Consider the following 20,998-nt stretch of genomic DNA (forward strand, 5'->3'; position numbering starts at 1 on the left):
GTTCTTTATCACTTTCTGACGCCTTTATTTCTTTCTCTCCCCCTTTCTTCTGTTAATTCTCATTAGGAGGGGTGCCAATTTACCTCCTTCCTGGATGTTCCTTTGCATTTTTTTCTCTTGGTGTTGTACCACATGCCAATTATTCTTTCTAAGCAGGGTGTATTGTAGCGCACTTTTTCCCCCAAAAAATAAGGAGTTCAGTGCATTCCATCTTGTGTGTATGGCTTCTGTTTTTTCTTGTTTTGCTGAATGATGACATATGATTTCTTTTAAAGAGGCCGCACTGTAGCGCAGCTTCCTCTCTCTACACGCACGATTAAAAGCGTGATGCAGTGCACTGTAAATGTTACTCCGATGAAGACTGGTCCTCCAGTCGAAACGTTAGTAAACCATTTTGGTTGTTGAGACGTGCGTCGAACAGTACCTTTGATATTTCCTCTGGTCCATTGGAAACTTTTTTATTCGAATATATATATAAATATGCGTGTGTGTGTGTGTGTGTGTGTGTGTGTGTGTGTGTGTGTGTGCGCGTGTGTGCGTGTGTGCGTGTGTGCGTGTGTGTGTGTGTGTGTGTGTGTGTGTGTGTGTGTGTGTGTGTGTGTGTGTGTGTGTGTGTGTGTGTGTGCGCGCGCGCGCGCGCGCGCATATTGTGAGCATTTGTTCGGCGCTGTGATAGTGCTCGCTTCAAAGGCACATGGAAGGTGTCTCCTACTTTTGCGCCCAATCCACTTTGCAACTCGTCTGCGTCTGTGGGTTCGACTCCCGCTTTCGGGAAAAAAACGGCGGATTTCTTGTCGACTTCTATTTTCGCCTGTTTATCACTGCATCAAAAAAACATGGAAAACACACGTGCTTTGGCGCTAATAAATATTTAAAAAACCGAATATATATATATATATATATATATATATATATATATATATATATATGTGTGTGTGTGTGTGTGTGTGTGGGTGTGTGTGTGTGTGTGTGTCATATGTCAGGGGACCCCCTGAGAGGGGGATGCATCACAACCACCGAAAAAACGAGGAAAAACAACAAAGGAACTGCCATTTGAAGTGCTCGCCAGGAGCGCGCCAATCAGCACGCGCCATCGCCGACGCACGGAGGAATCTTGGGCAAAGGTGGCAGCACACTGGTCGGTCAATCAGGGAAGGCCGCACATGGGACAAGTTGCGTATTGACCGTATAAGGACAGGGAAGAAGCAAGAAGCCAATGGGAGTGCGCCACGAGAGAGCCCAGAGGGTATAAAAGCGGGGCGCACAAAGAGAAGGGGGTAGGCAAGACAACTGGAGGCAGACAACCAGGAGGCGGCCGGAGCACGTGAGCATCACGAAAGGAGCCAGAGGGACGCGGCCAGGCCACCGACCACGCCATCCGGGCCTGGGCGGGAGCGGGCCGACTTCGCATCGGCACCGTCATCCTACGTGCACCACTAACCTGTCTTCGTGGCGCCAGCGGCATCGGCCGGGCACCAGCGGCCAACGTCCACGCTCCGTCGACGTTCGTCTCGACGGCCCCGAAAGGCTACGTTCTGGCCGAGCCTGCCTGGAACCTCCAGCGGCAACGGCTACCAGGGGGTAGTCACCGAGGAAGCACGCCGCCGAAGGGATGACCACGCGCATCGAACGCCGGCGTCAAGGACCTCCAGCGAGAGCGTCTACCAGGGGGTAGCCACTGAGGAAACCAGTCAGGACGTGCGGAGCCCACGTGGTCTAAGGAGTGACCGCGCGCAGTGAACGCCGGCACCGACGAAGCGAGACGAGGACGGCTACAACCGAGCCGCGACCACGCAAGGGGGCGACACGTCAGAGCCGACGACCGGGGTAGGCCAGTCCAATAGGGACGTAGTCATAAGACACACCTAGGGAGTTGTGTTTTAGAGAGATGCCAAGGCTTTTGCTGGCCATGACAGCGACACCTTCAAAACTGGGGTGAAGGCCCTCTGTTGCAAGAACTCGTGCTTCAGCGGGACTGCAGTCCGTGGTCTACGTAGAACACCGTTCGTCATCGTCGGCAGTAAATCAGGAGAAGCCGATTGAAGAACGATGTCTGTTGGTTTCAGCGGGGATTACGGATCCTGAGGCAGTGGTTTGTGCTTCTGGGCAGCACCACGGTCGCGCACACACAAGACACCTCCGACATTCTTTAAAATTCAAATTCAGGAGAGTCTTGTATCTCTCAAAGGCAGCGGATTTATTGACGGTGGCAAGGTCGTTGGTAGCGACGTGCAGCATGATGGTTTTCGCAATTTCCGGAATGGAGTCTAGGAGGGACGGCACCTCACCGAAACATGCTCCGGGCTGGGTGAGAAAGCCTGGCATACTTGGAAGGTTGGGGTCAAAGTGCTGGTACAAAGTCTTTGTCTGGAAGGCGCCGATATTCACCGTGGAGCCAGGGACATTGGGGAATTTCCAGATGATTTTTTAGTCGTGATCGTGGCTGGTTCTTTCGCGGGTAGAAAAGCAGTAGAAAAAACTTCTCGAGGAGGCAGAAGAAATGTTTGAGAAAATAGTTGACTTACCACTGAAAATAAAAACAGTGGTTTACTGACGTTTCAATTGGAGGACCACTCTTCGTCTCAGAAACACACAACGTAGAAGCACGAGAGCTAATATAGGGCCAGAAGTCGTGCTACAGTGCACCCTTGTTAAGAACATAGGTTTACGGGTTGGGGCGGGAAAATAGGGAAAGAGAGGTCACTAAACATTAGCGTAGAAACGTTCGTGACGGTGTGCTCCTCACAATCTCTCCACAGCAAAAAAAGGCAACGTTTCATAAAAACAGCAAATGCGGTCCCGCGGGCAACAAACTATTTTCTAAAAACCAAAGCAATAACCAACATGATTCTGTAGCGGCAGCTCAAGCGACATCGCAGGATCGAGCGCCGCTCCTCGCGCAGCAGTCCGATCGACATGGACACAGGCTGCGTGGCTGCGTGAGCGCACGAGGACACGGGGGTCGCACTGGTGCTGACAAAATAGAATCTGGTTTGGCCTTGCGACGAACGGTCGTCCTGCCTGGGGCTCCTTCCTCTCGCCCGACATAGCGCTCTACAATTGGTGACCCTACCGAACACGCCACCGAGGTTAATGTAGAGCCATGTCCCTCGACAACTAGGACTCAACCCGTTCGCAAGAAGCCGGCGAAGAAGTCTCAGTCTTGACCGTTCGGCTTCCGCAATTCTCGGAGCGTCACCCGACAACCTGGTTTCTGCAAGCAGAGGCGCTATTCCAGCTAGCTCGGATCACCTCTCAAGAAACCAAATTTCTCCACGTCGTCGGAGCCCTTCTGCCGACAGCCGCAGAGGAGATTTTCGACATCCTCACTTAGTTCAACCACACCCGCCCCGCAGCGCCTTACGACCAGCTCAAGGCTGCACTCCTGGAGCGCACAGCTGCTTCGGAACGCACGCGCATCCAGCAGCTTCTCTGCTCCGAGAAGATCGGCGACCGCAGGCCAAGCCATCTGCTACGGCACATGAAGCAACTCCTTGGCACGTATTCTCACGCCATTGATGACACACTGCTGCGTGAGCTTTTCCTTCAGCGCCTACCTTCCAACGTCCAAATAGTCCTCGCCACTGCCGCAGACATGGACCTGCAGGCACTCGCCGCGCTGGCAGAAAAAGTCATGGAGGTCGCCACCCCCTTTTCTCAAGTGGCTGCGGTTGCATCGGCTAAGCGTCCGTCTCCTCCCTGCCCCAGGAACCCCGCTTCAGCGTCCAGTGAGTCCGCCGTTTCATGTAGACTCGACAGCCTTTTCGATCGGCTAGAGAAGATCATCGTTGCCGCAACACTCCGCGATGTCTCGCCGCAACGTTCCCGTCAACGCCGTCGCTCGTCGTCGCAGCGACGGTGCCCAGAGCTCCCACGCGGTGAATCGCCTAACCCGGGCATTTACTACTACCACCGGCGTTTCGGCGCTGATGCCCGCCACTGCCGTCTGCCCTGCGCCTGGACGGAAAACGGCCTGGCCGACCGCTAACGGCGACAAGCGATCTCGGCCCAACAGAGGAATGTCGCCTCTTTCACGTCACCGACCGCACCACCGGACAGAGGTTTCTCGTGGATACCGGTGCCCAGCTTAGCGTTTTGCCCGCTACACGCTCGGATCGTGTTTCTCGTGCCACCTCGCATTTACAAGCAGTGAACGGCACGCGCACACCCGTCTACAAGCAACGCTCACTCACTCTAAACCTGGGGCTCCGCCGAGTTTTCCGGTGGGTTTTTCTCGTCGCCGACGTTCGCACCGCCATCCTCGGCGCCGACTTCCTCGCAAAACATGACCTTCTCTTCGACCTAAAGCGGCAGCGTCTACTTGATGCTACCACACTCCTCTCAGTGCAAGGTGTGTCAGCGGAGGGAGCCGCTAATCTGGCACCATCCTGTGCTACAGTTGCCGATGAACCGTTCGCCACCTTGCTGCGGGACTTCCCAACCGTGACAGCACCACCCGACTGGACTCAGCCTGTTCGTCATGATGTTCGTCATGACGTGCGTCATTACATCATCACCACTGGTTCTCCCGTTTTTTTCGACCGCGGCGGCTTGCGCCTGACAAGTTCAAAGTCGCCCGAGCGGAATTCGAGCACATGATGGAACTGGGCATCATCCGTCCATCATCCACTAACCATGCATCACCACTGCACATGGTGCCCAAGAAAACTGATGACTGGCGCCCCTGCGGAGATTACCGGTCCTTGAACACCAAGACCGTTCCTGACCGCTATCCGTTACCCAACCTCCAAGACTTCACCGCCACTCTCCACGGGGCGACGATATTCTCTAAGATAGACTTGGTTCGTGCTTACCACCAGATTCCCGTGGCAGAAGAAGACATCCCCAAAACTACCATCACAACCCCATTCGGCCTGTTCGAATTTCTGCGTATGCCATTTGGACTCCGCAACGCTGAACAAACATTCCATTGTATCATTGATGCCGTCACCCGAGAGCTACCGTTCGTCTACGCCTACGTTTACGACATTCTGGTGGCCAGCACATCCCTGGAAGAGCATCTGAAGCATCTTCGCCTTCTCTTCGAACGTCTCGCTGTTCACGGCATCGTCATCAACGTCTTCAAGAGCGAGTTTGGTGCCACTGCCCTCGATTTCCTTGGTCATCGTTTGGACGCCACTGGCATAGGTCCACTCTCCGCCAAGGTCCATGCAATCATCGACATTCCCGAGCCGGCGTCAGTGACAAAGCTCCGCTAGTTCCTAGGGCTGGTAAATTTCTACCGCCGCTCCATTAGGAACTGTGCCACGCTGCTCGAACCTCTCGACAGGCTGCTTACCACCAAACGGTCATCCACTTCACTTGATTGGGACGATGCTGCTGAAAGGGCACTTACGGCCATCAAACGCGCTCTCGCCGACGCTGCACTGCTGGCTCATCCAAATCCAAGCTTTCCGTTGGCACTCATGACCGACGCGTCAAGTTCTGCCGTCGCAGCTTTCCTTCAGCAGCAAGTTAAAGGTGCATGGCAACCGCTAGCGTTTTGCTCCAAGCGCATGACTCCGGCTGAGACACGATATACCGTTTTCGGCCGCGAACTGCTAGCCATGTACCTCGCTGTTCGTCACTCCAAACATCACCTCGAAGGACGCACGTTCACGATCTTCACTGATCACAAGCCGCTCACGTTCGCCTTGAACCGCCCTGACACCCTCTACACTCCACGAGAGGTGCGTCAACTAGTATACTTCTCGGAGTTTACGTCCGACATCCAGCACATCAGTGGTGTGGCCGATTCCCCTGATGACACACTGAGTCGCATGGACGATGCAAATGCTATTTCACCAGCAACGCTGGAAGAGGTTACCGACCCGCTTGACGTACAAGAACTGGCTACGACGCAAGCCAACGACAACGAGCTCTCCCGTCTACGTGGAGCACCTACCGCACTCAAGCTTGAAAATGTACCGTTTCGTGGTGTGACCATCGTCTGCGACACATCCACAGGTGTTCCTCGACCCTTCCTACCTGCCTCACATCGTCGCCGCATGTTTGAAGCTATACACAACATGGCCCACCCTGGCATTCGGGCATCTCAAAAACTCATTGCGTCCCGCTACGTTTGGCCCCGTATGAACGCTGACATTCGAGACTGGGTACGAGCCTGCACGCCGTGCCAGCGTTCAAAGTCCAGCGCCATTCCGTACCCCCTGCCAAGCCATTCCTCAGGCCCGATGAACGTTTTTCTGTCGTTCACGTTGACATCGTTGGCCCCCTACCCCCTTGCCAAGGTTACCGGTACATTCTAACCTGTGTTGACCGGTTCAAACGTTGGCCTGAAGCCTGCCCTCTTCCCGACATGACGGCCTCCACAGTAGCTTCAGCCTTTGTGTCTACCTGGGTGTCGCGCTACGAATGCCCTTCCACCGTTGTCACCGATCGCGGCCTGCAGTTCGAGTCATCCCTATTCACCGAACTACTGCGTCTTCTCGGAACGACTCGTCTTCGAAGAGCTGCGTAACACCCGCAGTCGAACGGCCTTGTGGAGCGCTTTCATCGACGCCTCAAGGCTTCACTCACTGCACACGGCTGCCCCACCGAGTGGGTCCAACGGCTACCACTGACGCTTCTCGGAATCCGAAGCGCGTACAAAGTGGACCTCTCGTGCACGTCTGCTGAGCTCGTCTACGGTACACCTCTGCGTTTGCCAGCGGACTTGTTCGGCGACTCTCCGCAACCTGTCCCTGCAAGTGAATACGTTCATAACCTACGAGAGCTTTTTCGACACCTTCGGCCTCAGCCCACACGCCTTGCAAAGAACTCGACGACTTACACGCACCCTGACCTCAACACTGCTGCGCATGTGTTCATGCGCTACGGACCCGTCCGAGGACCACTGCGCCCACATTACCTCGGCCCCTATCCAGTCGTTCAACGTCACTCGACTACTTTCGTAGTGGACATCAACGGCTCTCCAGACACCGTGGCAATCGAACGCCTGAAGCCCGCGTACTTCGAGCCACCCGAAGTCACTTCGTTGGAACCTGCTCTGCCCCCTTTAACAAGCCGGCCTCGGCGTGTCCACTGGAAACATGCATGACTTTTTCGCTCTTCACTCCCGCTCCTCTCTTGGGGGGGGGGGGGCAGCCCTGTAGCGGAAGCTCCAGCGACATCGCTGGATCGAGCGCCGCTCCTAGCGCAGCAGCCCGATGGACATGGACACAGGCTGCGTGGCCGCGTGAGCGCACGAGGGCGCGGAGGTCGCACTGGTGCTGACAAAATAGAATCTGGTTTAGCCTTGCGACGAACGGTCGTCTTGTGTTTAGGCTCCTTCCTCGCGCCCGACATAGCGCCCTACAATTCCATTGAAAAAAGACAGGCTGTGTAACTTGTGAAAAACAAACACTTCACGTACGTATTACATTAATCAACGAATCGCGCAGCGAATATCTCGACACAGGAAATGCAAAGTAAGCGGGCTCAGAAGAACAACACATACAGAACAGAGGCCAACGGTGACACATCCATTACTGAAAATACTAATGACCCGCTGCGTGTGGAATTCCAGGGCAGTTCACAGGTTACAGAAGTCCTAAGGGCACTGTCGCCAGCAACACAACCAATGACAAGAATATATACTCGTAGTAGCCCGGTATGTGCTGCGTGGAAGTTACAATAAGGTCGGTCAGCAGTACGAGTCGAGACTTTCTGTGTATATGACCAAAACCTGTCACAGCAGAATGGAGGCATTGAAAGAAGTGGGGAATAGGAAATTGGAGTTAACTAAACTGTCCAATAAGCGGAGCGGTCACAAATTCCGTTTCCGTGTGACCAACGTATTGAATAACGCACACTATGCACTTTGCTGCCAGATCGCAAGAGCCGCGATAGATGTTGCCTGAATGAGGTGTTTGAAATGAGAGTTAGTGCTTTCTGCCACAGTGGTTATCTGCATGTGTCCACATGCGCGGCACCAAGCCTTTACACATGTTTTACATGCACTCTTGAGTGGGCTTTCAGTTTTGATGCGTACAAGGTATTCTTGATATTTTTGGGGCGGCTGTATGCTACACAAGGAGGGGTTGGAAATACTTCGAATTGCCGTTCACTCTTGTTTAGTGTGTTGACGTGCATTTTCAAACTTTTGCTTATGTTCGCAAATTTATCCCGTAACGTTAGAAGAAGGCTGCTTCTACCCTTCTGGTTAAGTTTTTTTGGTTCTGAAGCTCCTCTTGGCGATCAAGATTCGCCGCTTTGCAAATAGCATCGTTGGGACTGTGGACGCGTATTTTTCTTCCTTTCTTTCTGTCTTACGGAAATTGAAACCTTAACTTCACTAATAGTAGTAATAATAAAGGAAAAGCCTAGCCATTCCCCCATGCCCTCATTGGCGATTCAGACTGCCGGCCTTTCTTTCTGAATTTGCTCAATTCCAGGCCATATTTATCTGCGCAAGCGTAACCAGGGCCTCGGTTCTGGCTTCCTAGATGGCAAGGTAGCATGAGTGGGTTTCATGCCGTGTGACGGCTCATGACAGATTGTAGACGTTGTAGTCATGCCCGGGGGTTGATTAGTCAAAGTATATATGGCTACCACCGTCAAGCTTCAGATACAGTCTTAGTAAATATAAATACCCCATAAATTGAAGAACACAGTCGCCCAGATACCCGAATCGGTAGGGCAGTCGATATCAGATCTGAAGGCGTGGGTTCGGTTCCTACTCTGAACGCGTGTATTGATAATTTCTTCCTTTTTCACGTGTATTTTAAAACTTTTTCATTCACTAACGATAATAATAACGAAAAAAGCCCAAACATTCCCCTGTGCCTGCATTGGCGTTGTCCACTGCCGGCCTTTCCTTTCTATATGTCCTCAAGGACCCCTCATTTCCAAACCTAATTATTCTGCGAAAGCCCAGCGAGAGCCTCGGTTACGACAGCCTTGATGCCACGGCAGCCTAAGAGGGTTTACCTCTAGTTGATCACTCATGACAGGCTGTAGACGTTCCAAGGCACGCTCTGGTGGTTGAAAAGAAGGTCCCCTTCTCCCCGTGTAGTCAGGGTGGCGCCTGCTTCCACTCTCAAGCGTTAGATGCAGTTGCAATAAATATATATACCCCACAATGTAAAGGAGAACGCACTCGCCCATATAGCCGAATTGGTAGGGCATCCGAGACGAAATCGGAAGGCGTGGGCTTGATCCCCACTGTGGAGGCGCGTTATGTACTTTTGTTTCTTTCTCTCATAAGTTTTAAAAATGTTAGATGTACTAACCGTAACAATAATAAAGAAAGCATAACTATTTCCCTATGCGTCCATTGGCGCTTTAGGCTTCCGGCCTTTTTTATTGTGTAGATATGCGTGCGTGCGTGGGTGCGTGCGCGTGCGTGTCTGTGTTGGTGGACATTGCGATTTATTATTGATTTTATACAAAACAAGCATTCGCACTTTTAAGGTAGCATAGCACATATATACATCAAGAATATGCATGTTAAAAGCAAAACACTTTTAAAGATGGATAATTGTTTGTTAGGGCGGAGTTTTAACATTGAAAGAAAACAATAGACAGGTGCAGGAATACCTGGTTTTCTTTCGTTGCTATTATGACATAGCAAAACAACCAAATACCTCAATTTGTAGGTCAACGGAACAATCTATGAAAACAACAGCCCGTTACAAGATCATAACAATAATCCTCCTTCATCCATATTACTCAGGCATGAAAAGACGTAAAGAACACATGAGTGATTCACAGTATTCCCAAGAGAATCGGTAAATCATTTTCTCATTGTAAGTGCTCTTTTACTAAAGTGTTAAAGTTATTCAATGAAGCTATTGCTTTGGAAGGACTCAGCCACTTCCAATCCCTTGCTGCTGATGGGAAGAGTGAATATCTAAATCAGCCTGCTTGAAACTAACACTCGTCTAGCATTTCAGACTGAATGTGGGGAGCCAGTCGTCTTTGGGCACTAGAAATGTATTCGAATTTCTCACTCCTTTTCTCGCCATGGATCAACTGCTCCATGATTCTTAACTCTGCAAGTTTGGCTCTGTTTTGAAGAGTTAGTATTCCATCTTGTCTATTAAGCTCTGTCGACTAGCGAGGTAACCGGTACTTATTGTACATTTACCGAATTGCTTTCCTGTGTATTCCTTCTTACTTATTAACTTGAGCGACAGTAAAGGGGAACGAAACAATATTTCCGTACTGTAACACCGATCCGATAAAAGCTTTGTAAGAAATTAGTTTTGTTTCTGCAGAAGCGAGCCGGAGGCCTCGTCTAGAAGTATTAATGAGGTTACTATTTATATAGGATAGCCCCGTATGATTCTGGGCTATTGTTACGCAGACGTAATTATGTTTGTAATCTGGTGAGAAGGATATGTTATTAACGGTGTACGAAAATTAAACTCGTTTATTTTTCTGGTTACTGTCAGCAAAGCGGATATTTTAGCGTAAATTGTCATTTGCCAATTAGCGCACCTGTTTGAAACGGTTTCTAGCGAATTTTTTAGCGCTGTGTGATCGTCGTGGTGTTGAGTTTAGTATATTGTCTGCAATCATCTGCGAAACGTTTTACGTCCACTTGAAAGTTAGGAGCAACTCAATAATAAATATTGGAAACACCAAAGGTTCTAGGACGCCGCGTTGAGGTACACCGCAAGTTACTGCTGCTATATAGGACGTCTCAGTGTTTATGCCCACGTACCATGTCCTATCTGAGAGGCAATCTTCACCCCATCCATTTCCTACAGGCGACTGTTCTTTCATTTTTTGCAGAAACAAAATGTGAAGCTTTTGAGAAGTCTAGTAGAATATGGTAAGCTTGTTTCTGGCTGTCAATTCTCGAAGACAAGTTGCGTATCAGTTCAGCTAGCTCAGCCACTGTCAATAGCCCTTTAAGAAACCGTCGTTGGGACGGCGACATGAAGCGTTCCCTGGCGACGTAAGCGGTGAAATGTTGAAGAATTGTTTGTTTCAAAATTTTGCATACCATACATGTTAAAGAAATGGATTCGTCGTTTGTGTCGCCTATATTGTTTTCAGATTAGTATTGGGGTCATTTTTGCCCTCTTCCATTCCCTTGAAACAGCAGGTGTGACAAGTGACTTGCTGAAGCTAACACACCAATACTTTGCTATCCATTCGGCGTATCCTCTTATAAACTGTTTCGGGTATCTTGTCTTGTAACTGTTCTAGCTCTACCAGCCAACGGTTCGTTCGTGGCGTGGAGTGACAACAAACTCCCAACGCGGCGGAGGCGGTGGCGAGAGGGGGGGGGGGGGTGGCGCGAAGGAGGATTTCACTTACGGAGCACACTGTAGATGGCGCGACGAATTTACCCAGCATTCCGTGCGCGGACGTGTGTGCGGCGGCACCGGTACGGCTTTGTCGTCTGCTTTTCGATGGTTGTTTTAGCCCTGATTTAGCGCAGCTTGGCGTCTATTGCGCGCTGCCTTCTCATGGCTTGATTGGTCGACAGCCCCTCGAGAGTAACCCGCACAAAAAGGAATTATGTGGTCGTATGGCAAACATAGTTAAGAATTGGTTTACATGGTGGGAAAGCAAAATGTACAAACCACATAGAGACGTCTGCCGCCAGAGAAACGCTACCTTTTGCACACTGCTTGCAACAACTGGGACTCTACTTTCTAAATCGGGGAACATCAATTCGTTTGTTTTGAATACGTATTACGAAAGGGAAAAGTGGTAGCTGGTTCTGAAAAATAGGGAGTATAAAAAACGTCTGAGCTTTCTCGCAATTCTCAAACCTACGAAACTAACTAGTTTAAATCGCTAGAAATGGGAATCACTAAGCTCACATGCCCAATTGTTTCGGTGTCTGCGCTTGTGTCGCGCGGTGGTGTAGTCCCAAGCTAGCATGTCAGGATGACTAGGTTCCGCTGTCTCACCCTTGGAAATACGCTCCTGTTCGTTTTCTTTCTCCCGACTTACGGCCTGGTTACAGTGGCGGCGTCCGCTTCTCCAGCCCGGCTGTAGGCGACGCTGCTGCTGCGCTCAGGACGCTGCAACCGCGAGATCCAGGTAACTGCTGGCAGAATCTCCGGATTCACTCTGGCTAGAGCCATGCCAGTGAATTCAACTTACCTCGCATGGGCAGTTGTTGTGGGTGTCGTTTAAAGCTTTGCTTTCCAACCACCTTCAGAGCGTGGAATGGAGCTAATTTTTTTTTTTCACCCATCAAAACTTAGCATAATGTTCAGTACGCCTGCTTTTGTTAGGGTGACTGGTTCGAAATGGGTTTCGTCGCATGACGTAATGTAAGATAGTTTACCGTCATCGATAGCGAAAACAGCTGTAAAATGTGCATTGAAACACTCAGCTCCTGTGTCGCCTGGTCCGGTGGACGGTTTGTTGTGTTTTTTAGGATGCAGATTAACAGAATAATTTTGACGAGTTTTTGTAAAGCTCGCCCGGTACTTTTTTTAAGTAGTTGGGTTTAATTGGCCCTATTGATCTTCGATATAATGTTAGCAATGGCAGCACAAAGCCAATCTTTCTAGAAAATTTTGGTTTATTTTTCTGCAATTTTCTTAGTCTTTACCCTCTATTTATATTGGATGATGTCTCATGTTATCTATGGGTTGGGCTTATTTGTTCTTTTTGTTTTTGTTGGTATAAAGATGTAAATGCAATGCAGTACTATATGTTTGAATGTTTGTCACGGTATGTTTTTCGGTGGAGGGTTGATCTGAAGCATACACGAACGACTCAAGTTGAAAGGAAATAAAATTATTCATGGGTGTATCGTCGGCGTGAGCGATATTTTCAAATGTGGTCTGTGATACCGAGTCAATTTTTCCTCTTTGAATGTGGGAGTTATACGCATAAAATTAAATTGTGGTGTGATACACGTGTCGGTATTTCCATTTTACAGTCATGTGGTAGGAAGAGTTTTCTTTTTAAACCCAAGTCAAGTTTATTTGATTTCATTCATTCAACACGTGTCGGTTCCTTCATGGTCTCATTAAAGTTAGAAATGAATATTGTATCGTAAAATATTAACGAGAATGCACACTAAAATTGCAATGTTTCCCAGTAAATGGCCGCAGATTGAAATGCCCTAACAAGACAATCCTTGCTCCAGCCACATGATGAAGAGCTTGCAAGCAACCAGTCGCAGAACTGGTTCTTCGATAAACACATTCTAGCAGAACAGAACATGAACCAGATATCAGTGTGCAGGATATCGCCTCTGCATCACATATGCTTCAGGCATAATACTGAAAGGTATTTTTTTCGTAAATATGCGTGGCCACACTTCCGCCTTGTGTTGCTTTATCTTTGCGTAGCGTAACATAGCCTGAATGCAACCCAAAATGCAGCCCAGAAATAATTCACTTGTGGCAGCTTTTTTCTGTACCGAATAAAAGGTCACAATTTTCGCAAAAAAAAAAAAACCATCTGCGACTATTGTTGCTGGATACTCCCAGCAAACCACGTTACGTCGTGCAGATATTCCGGAGACATCAGCAATCGACATTGCAGATGTCCAGGAGACGTACCGTTGGGATCAAAGTTACATATATTCAACGTTGCTACAACTGCAAAAAACCTGTCTAAATCACAAATCACACGAAGGATAACGTCCAATAGACGTCTCATAGTACTTTTATACGCTGTTTACGGGACGTAACCTTAGTGGTACGTCTTATGGATATTGTCGTGGTACGCATGCAAGACGTATATAGATGTCTGTTCTACATTGATTTTCTGTCTTTGGCACAAGCATTAGTTTTTTTATATTCATCGCTTGTGTACGTTAATATGATATTGTTGAGATGAACCTGTATGCCTGAAATTTACATTCTTTATACATTATTTGGAAGTTTGCCTAGCCCCCTTTCCAAGGTTGCCTACATGTTGTGGACATTTATACCTCAAATACATGTCTTACTAGCTATTCAGCACTGTTTGCCGCTACTTGTCACCTGGTTTCTAGATTAATGTGTTTCCACTTTAGAAGTGCTGCATACTGCATGAAGTCTCATATGTGAAGTGCCAAGCTGACCACACTCTCGCAGAAACACAAGAAGCACAGCTCTAAACAAGAAATGTCGCATCGAAAACAAGAGGCAGTAAGTAACAGCAAACCAGTCCTGATCAGCACAAGCGCCCTGGACACTAAGGCAACCACAGTAGCGTCATCGAATTGTACCATACAGCACGGCTGTACAGGCCTTCTGAAAATAAATTATCACAGAAACAATTCAAAAATAAAATAATTAAAATGACAGTCTCCCATCCTATCTGTAAGTACCTGCAGCTGGGTAGTAAGAACGCTTCCAAAGTACACATAAAACACAAAAGAGTTCAGGTAAAAGAGTTTATATTGACTTCTAAATTATGTAATATGCTTTCGCAACAGAACCACTTTAATTTTCATTCCTAACTGCCCTGGCCCACAGGGTAGACATTGTACAAATACAATAGTACAGATATTCATGACTATAAATAAGTCACACAGCAGAAATGTTGATAAAAATATAAAGAAAAGCAAACATGTAAACCCAGGGTACAAGCACAAGATAGTTATCCAACTTCAAATATCGCACATTACAATAATTTGGTGAAAAACAACGCAGAAAAGTGTGAAAACAAAGAAATGATTGAATGGTGGTTATAAAACACAGCAAATTTACAGAACTAAATAGTTCACATGTAGTGAAAAGTTTGTGGAACAATAAAACAAAAGCACCTAGGAAACACAGAAGTGGTGTTGGGTGGTGGTTGTGAGTGCCATACACATTTAGGCTGCTTTAAACAAACCAACATCTAGGAAAATGGTTATGATCTATAGAAAAGATGTGTATGAAGAAATGACTACGGCGGTTACAAGAGCAGTAGAAAATTATGTGATGATATGATTCACACTTAGTGAAATGGCAGTACAACAATAAAACAACAAGAAACTTTAGAAACAACTTATAGAATTCTGGTTAGGAAAATAAAAGGTTACACTATTTCAATATTTCACACAAAGTGATATGATTTGGGTACAAATGAAAAAACGGGGAACACGGAAATGATTGAATATTAGTCAAAACAAGAAAGATTTACTTGACTACGTGATTCACGCCAAGTGATACTCTCAAAGAACAATCACACAAAATAAAAACTGATGGAAGCACGGAAATGATTCAATAATGGTTCAATCGTGCTTGCCTCCATCATCAGTTATGGTAGGGATTCTTGAACAGTTTGTGTTCTTCGTTGTGGTGCCAGAAACTGACAAAATAGTTGCAGACCGGATTGGTTGGAAAGTGAGTAAAACTTTTATGGTGCAAAGGCTGAAAGAAATTTAATACCGCTTCTAGCAATAAAAACTAAGAAGCCGCAGGTTGTCAACAAAGCTGATATTTGCGCAGCATGTGACTGACAATAAAAATCTGGGCCCTATACATTGTCTCGTGAAAGCATTTGATGTCTGTAACAACTCGAAGATATCTAGTTACACACAATTCAGGATGCCACTCGCAGGTGGAAAAAAGAGTGTTCCCTCTTTCCCAAACCAGGAGAAGTCCTGCGCCAAGTTGACTGCCAACAGTAGCTCGAGCAGGCGCCTTGTGCAGGCTGTTGCAGTAGCACCTCCCTTGCAAGCCAGTTCATCAATCCAGGCAAGAGTACAGGAAAATCTGTGTAGATAATACAGATTTTTAAGACTGGCATAATACAGAATGGCCGCTTACATTGTCCCTGAAAAAGACAGTGTATGACAGCTGCATCCTACCGGTACTCGCCTACGAGGCAGAAACTTCCAGGCTAAATAAAAGGGTCTAACTTAAATTAAGGATGACTTAGCAGGAAATAGAAGGCTAGAAGACGGGTGTAACATTAAGGGACAGGAAGAGAGCGGAGTGGATATACTTTATTGTCAGCATTGGCACTACTAAGGCAACCTTAACAATAACTATTGACAGCTAATGTGAGGTACCACTAAATATAAGATATATATTTCGTGAATGGGGACTCTGAGGACATTTTAGCCAGCTACAGGTCCCATCTGAACTTGCAAAATATTTTTCTGTGTGTATCCTAACCGCTTGGTGGATTGAAGTGACAATAGATACACGTATGAAGCCATGTCCACAAAATGTGCCAAAAGGAAACATGCACAAACCAGGACAGCGTCACTGCCATGGACGTACACTTCGTGCAGCAGAATGGCGAGGTGGGCTAGCTGGTATATATGCATAACGAAACCTTCAAAAAGCACATCACTGAAACACTCGTCATGTTGTCCTGTTTGCTTGTCCTGCCAGGCCTACATTTTTAGTTGAAGTATACGTTTTACACCGGCAAGCATCAAAGTAGTGCAAGACATTTTAACAGCATAATCACATTCACACATAGTCTAAGTTGCACCAGTCAGCCGCCTGCAACATGTAAGTTATTAGCAAACGACAGGCCACACACCAGAATCATACTCTGCCTTAAACCTGCGAAATCTCAAATGCTGTGTTACTCTGATCACCAAGCTGTGTTCCACACCAAATTCATGAATCTGAAAATTCGATAAGTGACAGAAATTCAACAGCCATTTCAGAATATTTTTACTAGGTTCTGAAAGGTTAATTTACGTTTGCGATGCTGCAGTAAAAGTACGAAGCACAACCAGCGCAGTTCATACCACTGTACCAGTTACGACATGCGTGTACTTCTGACGTTACAAACAAATTCGGGTTGCACACAAGTTGTTCATTCCAACGTTTCACGACCAAACTGAACGTTCGAAAAGATTGAACACTCAATCGAAACGCGAAAAAAGCATCCAGATGGCATTTTCATCTAATGCTGTACTCTCGGAATTCACTCGATTTATTATTTTATTTTAATGCTACACGCACAGCAATCATTCAATTTATTGGGCACGTTTTTTAACCGAAAACTATTATGACGAAAAAAAAACCGGCATCGGCAGAAACGAAACAAAAACCAATATCATGCATAAAGTACACAATGTGCGTGTAACCTATACACGCTTATATTCGCACACACTTATATTCGCACTCTCCAGCTTCCCCTATTTCATTTCATATCAAACATTCGCCCAGCAAAACAGGACAGAACACAAACACTTCACCAAGCACAGGGCTACAAATTGCGCGACAATTGATTCTGTTTACAAACGCAGCAGCCAGGTACAAAAGTCTACCGAGGAATCTCCGCAACGCAGAAAGCGAGTCCCTGAAATCGTTAGGGCTAACAGCTTACGCGTACCGAACCGCTTAGGCGTTCGAGAGCAACTCTGCTATGTTAAATACATATGACAAAAAAACAAGGCTCACTAGTACTCACTTACCTCCACTACTTGGCAGCATTTCTTCGTCCGGTAGATAAATTCATGGTAGTCAAATCACCGAAATAACGAAAGTTGAAGGCGTGCACACCCGTGCCGTCACCGGCCTGTAGCACGCGTATCGATACGGAGTGTAGTTAATACACTGTCGGACGATCGTACTCGCCGCGCAGCGACTTCCTGTCTCGTGTTCGTCCGAGGGAAAAACTAGTTCCTGAAAGACGCCCACCTTGATAAAAACGCGTTGCGAAATATATGCCCAAGTTATTGGTAAATACGGATATTAGTTTCCAATCATATACAAGAAAAGCTTGAGTGTGGGTATCTCCTAAAGAAAAAAGTAATTGTACCGGCAGTCTAGATTACGGCATTTAAGGCAATTTCAGGGTCTGCGGTGGAAATAGAGCTGCCGTGTGGTTGTGGGCGCCGTAATTTACGGTTTGTTCTGACGCCGCAACCACTTGCAGCGTATTTTCCGCGCTTTCGTGCGTCGACATCGCCCCGCGTTGACGGCGTCGGCAAAATGCACTGCGACGTGAACTGACGCGGGAGGAGGATGGTCAGGAGAAAACTTTATCGAACAGGTAGATCGAGCTGTGAAGTGGGCGGGGTCCTCAGTCCAGGACTACGTTGGTGCGGCCTGCCGTCTTCGCCCTTTCCGCGAGCCAAAGCTGCTTACTTAGGTCCGAGCTGGCAACTTCACTCTCACACTGCTCCTATGTAGCTACGCCGATGTCTATGCTGTTCGCCAGATATCAGCGTCGACGCAGGGCCAGAAAGCATCCGAAAGCACGCGACATCGTCCGGATTCCATGTCCATCTCCTGGTTTGGGGTCATTACATTCGCAGAAAATAATCCTTTTTTTAACGTGCGGTAATTTGGTGCCTTGAAGCAAATTACAAGCTATTTATGTTCGAAAGTGCGCATTCCTCCGTGGCTAGCTTGGCTTTCATCGGGGAGATCGGGGGTCTGGGAGAGCTTTTTGCGAGTTAAATACGGGAGCTCTGGCTACATCGCTTGTAGTGTAAGCATGATGGGCTTGTCTGCAAGATCGGTGCGTAACGAACAAAGTTTATCAACGCCAGAAATCTAGCGGTGCATTCAATTTCATTCGCGGCTACCGTAGCTTGCATTAGGGGAACGATGAAGCGCGATAGCTTTTCTTGGCTTAAATAAGGGAGCTTTGGTTACATCACTTGCAGTATTAGCATAATTGACCTCGCCTCCAAGATCGGTGCGGAAGAAACAAGCATTAGCACCGCCGAAATTTGTCAAATACGACCAAAACGAACCACCCAAGAATATTCGCTGGCAGCCCCTGTTAGTGTACCAAATTGTTGGGTCCACGCATTGTTTTCCGTCGTGTTCCAGTTGATTGGAGCTTAGGTGCTGGTGTTGTGTTTTGAAAGTCTATGGTTCGAATCTTGGCAAAACCTCACGAATTTTTTTAGTTTTTTTTTGCAATGAGGGGGTCATAGAAAGTTTTTTCAAGGCAAAAAAAGGCAGAGTACCTTGCCCTTTAACCTAAAAGTGATGTTTGACAGTAACCTCTGTATCAAGGCAGCCCCGAAATTTGCTTTGCTCACACTTTGAATTCATGATGCTGCAGTCGGTACGTAACATCAAGGGTAAATGACGTAGTAAGTAAAGTTATGCTAATTGCGTCTTCTTCATCATCCTATCTTATTTTGTTCAGATTTGACGACAATGACCCCCCCCCCAAAAAAAAACACATCTTAGAAGGCTCGTTGGCAACGTCGCTTGTGAACGAATTCTGCACTAAGTCCCTGCCTCTTCCCGTGAGGTTGGGTATTGGGCTACTGTTTTGAAGGTCAACGGTTCAAAGCAATAGTGGTGGATTACAATACTTACACAACATCACTCGGTACAAAATCCTTACACAAACATACAAAACCCCTCGGTAACTTCAATACAGTATGCCTGCGGAGAGTTTGAAAATAAAGTATAGCAGATATAGCTAAAATAAATGTAACTGCGGTAGACATGTTCGAAATAAAAAACGGACATACCAGCAACATCTGAACAACGTCAGCCAAATATGACTAAATACCGTCCCCAAATGAAGCAGCAGCAACATCAAGAGTACGTCTTTAGCAGAGTTGAAAGAACGTCCGACATTAAGGTACCAGCAACGTTATCTCAACATCCAAAAATTTTCATTAAAATATTGCACGTTGTACGAATGTTTAATAGAGATACTGCTGGGACATAGACATTTGGATCTTTTTGGGACGTCGCAGGGAAGTTAGTGGTTTGCTAGGACATCTAACTGCTCTTGCTGACTTGTCGTATAAAGGCTTCCTGCTTGCATTGATAATTGTTTCTTAGATTCGGCAGAACATATTTTCAGTGTGCTTTTAATATCAGATGATCGCGCCGTGACCTTCCCGTAGCGTTTTTTTTTCGGTACTGATCATTAGGGTTGATGACATTTGCACCAAAAGTGAAGTGCCTTAAATTGTGCTTTTAAGAAAAATTGAAAGGTCACTGATGGAATTTTTTGTTGAAATGGCGATAGCGGCGGTGATAATAGGTCACCTAGCCAAGAACAGCGGAGCGTTCTTCTGGCGAACAAGTTTGGTGAAGCAAACTTCTGCTCCTCAACCCAATACAAAGCGAAATACAGACGACTAATCAGCAGTCACCATAGTGAATTGCAGAGACACACTTGGCGCATCGAAATGACACGGTGTTTGGTCTTTACACATTTATCTGGGGGGATCACGATTCTAGAAACATCGAGCTAAATTGAAACAATGCCTGTCATATAGGCAGAGCCTGGGATTTTGACCGCAAAGGTACTTCTGTCTCCCTTATACTAGACTGCCGCTGTGGCAAGGAAAAATCCTACGCTCCGCTCAAATCACAGAATAAAATACCAGAGGCTTTCTCCGAGTCTTAATTTCAACGCCGTTAGGTGGGCCTCTATGAGCTCTTCGATGGTGTTGTGCAGTTCCAAAGCCGTGCGTCGTACCGTAGAGGTGCTCGCAGGAAATGCCAGGGCTTGTTTGTATGTCTTTGTAAGAAGGACGTCTAGCTTTTCGTGCTCCGATGCCCCCAAAACCGCATGAGACATGTAAACAAGTCTGGAGACGACGAAGGCCTGCACAAGGCGGACCACGTCATTTTTTTTAGTCCATGGTTCCTGTTTGCTACCCTACGCAGCATCCGAACAATTTGAACCGTGGTTTCTTGAAGCCTGTTTATAATCAAGGTGTTTTTGCAGTTTTCCTGGTACGTCTTTCCTGATATCTTGATTGAGGATTTCGGTTCGATGAGTATGCCGTCGAGCCAAACTTTGATGCTGTCTGAAGGGCCCTGGCGGCATTTTTGTACTAATATGGGTTCTGACTTCTGCGAGATAACAAATTAAACCACATCGGCTAGCGTAGGTGCGGACGACATCCGCTGCCGTTTGTAGGCTGTCTTGCATAACGCCGGGAGCACCTTTAGCAATCCAGATCGTTTTATTGTCAGCATATAGGGCATGCCTAACTTTGGGGATTTTTTTTTATTGTCGGGGAAGGCCTATAATGGCTATGTTGAAAACTAGAGGCGATATCGCTCCCCCTTGTGGTGTACCATGACTACCACATTTTATGGGGAAAGATTGTATGTCGCCCATTTTCATGATCGCAGTTCTATCGGACAGAAAATTCTTGATGACTTAGTACGTCTTTTCCCCACAACCCAGG

This window comes from Haemaphysalis longicornis, unplaced genomic scaffold (assembly GCF_048455015.1).
Source record: "Haemaphysalis longicornis isolate Haplotype H1 unplaced genomic scaffold, Haemaphysalis longicornis Haplotype H1 scaffold_2, whole genome shotgun sequence".
Lineage (NCBI taxonomy): Eukaryota > Metazoa > Arthropoda > Arachnida > Ixodida > Ixodidae > Haemaphysalis > Haemaphysalis longicornis.